Consider the following 4,641-nt stretch of genomic DNA (forward strand, 5'->3'; position numbering starts at 1 on the left):
TGTGTAAAATGCCGCTTTTTCCCCCCAAAATCGAGCGCGGACGGAGCCCCGGGGGCCTGGCGGGGGCCTCAGCCTCGTGTTTGGGGCGGCCCCGTGGCCTGGTGCCCGGTGACCCCGTGGCGACGGGGTCGCCATGGCAACGGGGTGTCCATGGCGACGGGGTCCCCATGGCAACGGGGGGCCCCAGGGTGACGGTTTGTTGCCAGCCCCGGCCCCCGCGTTGGTCCCTGTCCGGTGTCACTGACCGCCTGTTTGTCCCCGGTGTCACCGCGACCGCCTGTTCGTACCGGGGATAAAGGTCCCTGGTCACGGGCTGTGTCACCCGCACCGGGACGTCAGGCGCTGCCCGGGCGGGTTTGGCGGGGTGACAAACAGCCCCGGATCCCAAAGCCCGGGAATCAGCCCCGAATCCTGGAAAATAGCCCCAAATCCCGGAAACCGGCCCCAAAGTCCAGAAATCAGCCCCGAATCCTGGAAAATAGCCCCAAATCCTGGAAAACAGTCCCGAATCCTAAAGCCTGGAAAATAGCCCCAAATCCCAGAAAACGGCCCTGAATCCCAAAGCCCGGAAAATAGCCCCAAATGCTGGAAAATAGTCTCAAATCCCAGAAATCAGCCCTGAATCCTGGAAAATAGCCCCAAATCCCAGAAATCGGCCCTGAATCCCAAAGCTTGGAAAATAGCCCCAAATCCCAGAAAACGGCCCTGAATCCCAAAGCCTGGAAAACAGCCCCAAATTCTGCAAAACAGGCCCAAATCCCAAAGCCTGGAAAATAGCCCTGAATCCCAAAGCTTGGAAAATAGCCCTAAATCCTGGAAAGTAGCCCTGAAAATAAAAGGGCTGGAAAGCCTGGAAAACAGCCCCAAATCCCAGAAAACAGCCCCAAAGCCTGGAAGAGATCCCCAAATCCCACCGGCTTTCCGTGTGCTGGGAGACACAGGTCGGAACTTGGCCTCGCAGGGAGATTTTTCCAGCCGTGGCTGTGCCAGGAATATCGCTCCCCAAAATAACCTCTTCAATCGCCAACTTCCCGGGATACTCCCGACCGGCCCCGGGTTTTGCAGGGTCAATCTGGGAGCATTTGGTTCCCATCGGGAATGTTGCCGGTTCCCTGCTGCTCTGGGATGCTGGAGGCCAAGTCTTCCCGTTGTTCCCCCCCGGGACAACACCCCAAATCCCCTCAACAGGCGGAACGGCTTCCGTGGCGCCGCCGGGATGTCACCGTCACCGGGTCAGGTTGTACCTAGGCTCCTAATTACCGGCGAGCGCCTAATTGGGGCGCTCACAATGAGACCGTTGTGGCTCGCGGGTGTTCCCGGCTGACGGAGCGGTGTTCCCGGGTGACGGGGCGGCTGTTGCGGGCTCCTGTGCGGCTGTAGCACCGGAGTTCGGGATGCACAGGAGGCTCCCGCGTGCGCCTGTTGTTTTCTCCCACGTGCGCCTGTTGTTTTCTCCATCGGAAGGGCCGGAATCGCGGTGGCTTTTCCCTATAAACCGATCCCGATTGCCAGGCTTGTTAGAATTGTCCCATTATAGGCTGCAATTCCTGCAGTTTTCCATATTATTCCCAGACGCCCCAGTATTCATATATATATAAAAATATATATTTATAAAGATATATATATTTGCTTTCAGTGTGCTCTGTGCCATCGTCCTCCCACATCCCGCTTCCCCAGGAAAGCAAATCCCAGGGAAAAGGGGGACACAGGGCTCCCCGTTCTGGTCCGGACCCTCTCCCGGTTAAACTTCCAAGGAAATCCCTCCTCTTCCCTGCGGAGGTGGCTCTCCGTGGCCGGGGTTTCCCCGTAAACTTGTGGTTTTCCGGCATTCCCAGCGGCCAGGCTCCTTTGGGAGCACCGAGCGGAAGCAGCGGCGGCGGAGAAGCCGGGATTCCTGGAGAAGCCGGGATTCCCGGAGCGGCGCCACCTCTGTTCCCGCCTTTTCCCAACCGGAGATGCCCTGGGGTCTGGGAGGCGCTTGGAGCGGCCGCGGATGCCCGGGAAGGATCCAGATCCCCCCTCGCTCCAGGATCCGGATCCTGCTCCCTATCCGGTGCCAACCTTTGATCCCGTCATGGGATGATCCCATCCCATCATCCCCGCTCCCGAATTCCCGGCGGGAAGGCGATTCCGGGCACCTCGTGCCCCTCGCGGGGATGGAGCCCATTGCAGCATTCCCGTCTCCAGCCTCCCCCTTGCCGGGATGAAGCGCGGCTGGAAAAACCACCTTTCCATCCCCAATCCCCGATCCAATCCCTGCTTTTTTTACCTACCGTTGTTCCTCCGATGGGATTTTAACTTCCCGGGCTTTTTTGGGGGGATAAAAGCAGAGCCTCTCGCCGCTCGCTTTGGGCTATGGATCTTTCTGCCTCCCCCCTTCCCAGAAACGGGAATTCTCCTTGGAATCTCCGGGTGCGGAGGCAGCTCGGGCTGAAAAGGGCTGGAAATGGGGATTAATTAATTAATTAATTAATTAATTAATTAATGTGGCTAAATGCAGATAAAGGTGTTTGGAAAAGTGGCAAAGTGACAGATAGAGGTTTTTAATAAAGGGGCAAAATGCAATTTATAGGTTTTTAATAAAGGGGTAAAATGCAATTTATAGATTTTTAATAAAGGGGCAAAATGCAATTTATAGGTTTTTAATAAAGGGGCAAAATGCAGTTTATAGGTTTTTAATAAAGGGATAAAATGCAATTTATAGGTTTTTAATAAAGGAGCAAGTGCAATATAGAAATATTCGGAAAAGTGGCAAAGAGCAAAATGCAGGGATTTAATTAAGTAGCAAAATGCAATATGTAGATATTGGAAAAAGTGGCAAAATGCAAGATTGCAGTATTTAATAAAGGGGGGAAATGCAAGATATGGGTGTTTAATAAAGGGGCAAAGTGCCAGATTTGGGTATTTGGAAAAGAGGCAAAGTGCGAGATAAAGGTTTTTAATAAAGCAGCAAAATGCAATATATAGATATTTGAAAAAGTGGCAAAGTGCAAGATTCAGAAATTTGGAAAAATGGCAAAATGCATTGTATAGGTGTGAAATAAAGTGGCCAAATTGAGGTGGGAAAGTGCAAATTAAGGTGTTTGCAAAATGCAAGATTATTTAGCAAGGTGGCAAAGTGCAATAAATAGGTATTTAATAAAGGGGCGAGATGGGATTATTTGGAAAGGGCAAAGTGCGAGATAAAGGTGTTTGGAAAAGAGGCAAAGTGCAAGATACAGGTATTAAATAAACCTCAAAATGCAAGATATTGGTATTAAATAAAGCATCAAAATGCAAGATATAGGTAGTAAATAAAGTGGCAAAATGCAAGATTGCAATATTTAATAAAGGGGGAAAATGCAAGATATGGGTATTTGCAAAAGGGGCAAAGTGCAAGATAAAGGTGTTTGGAAAAGAGGCAAATTGCAAGATATGGGTATTGATTAAAGGGGCAAAATGCAAGATATAGGTATTAAATAAATGTGAAAATGCAAGATACAGGTATTAAACCTCAAAATGCAAGACACGGTTATTAAATAAGTGTCAAAATGCAGGATACAGGTATTAAATAAGTGTCAAAATGCAAGATATAGGTAGTAAATACACGACAAAATGCAAGATACAAGTATGAAATAAATGTGAAAATGCAAGATATAGGTATTAAACATCAAAATGCAAGATGCAGGTATTAAATAAGTGTCAAAATGCAAGATGTAGGTATTAAATAAACCTCAAAATGCAAGATACAGGTATGAAATAAAGCCTCAAATTGCAATATTTTGCAATTTTATCCCCGATAAACCCTAATTTGCCAGTTTGTCACCAATAACGCCGGCGATCGGACAATTCCAACCTTTAATCCCTCGGCTTTCGGAGCCGCCCAGGCATTCCCTTCCATGTGCACAGTCTCTTCCTCCTTGATTTATTCCCGCTTCCCGGGAGGAATTTTGCTTCCCGTTCCCGCGGGACGGCACTGGCTTTTGGGGGAATCTTTCCCGGTGAGGCGGGATTCGCCTCGGGTTTTGGGGGCGTTTGGGCTAAATAATGCCTTAAAATATCCCCGGGAAAGGCCTGGGAATGGGGCTGCACTGGGGGAGCCCTGGGGGTCCCTTCCAGCCTCATCCGTCCTGGGATTCCCATCCCTTCTGTATCCCGTGGGTTTCTCCGGATCACCGTGACCTTCCCATGGCTCCTCCCATGTCCAAGCTCTTAACTCCCCTCTCATATCCCGTGGGTTCCTCTGGATCACCGTGACCTTCCCATGGCTCCTCCTGTGTCCGAGCACTTCACCTGTCTCCCATCCCGCTGGTTCCTGCGGATCACCATGACCTTCCTACATCTCCTCTCATGTCCAAGCTCTTAACTCCCCTCTCATATCCCATGGGTTCCTCTGGATCACCACAACCTTCCTGCATCTCCTCCCACATCCAAGCTCTTAACTCCATCTCATCCTGCAGGTTCCTCCAGATCACCACGACCGTTCTGCATCTCCTCCCATGTCCAAGCTCTTCACCTCCCTCTCCCATCCCATGGTTCCTGCACATCACCATGACCTTCCTGCATGTCCTCCCATGTCCAGGCTCTTAACTCATCCCATGGGTTCCTCCGGATCACCATGACCTTCCTGCATCTCCTCCCATGTCCAAGCTCTTCACCTCC

Source organism: Nothoprocta perdicaria, unplaced genomic scaffold (assembly GCF_003342845.1).
Source record: "Nothoprocta perdicaria isolate Ctin4 unplaced genomic scaffold, notPer1 scaffold_359, whole genome shotgun sequence".
NCBI classification, from domain to species: Eukaryota; Metazoa; Chordata; class Aves; order Tinamiformes; family Tinamidae; genus Nothoprocta; species Nothoprocta perdicaria.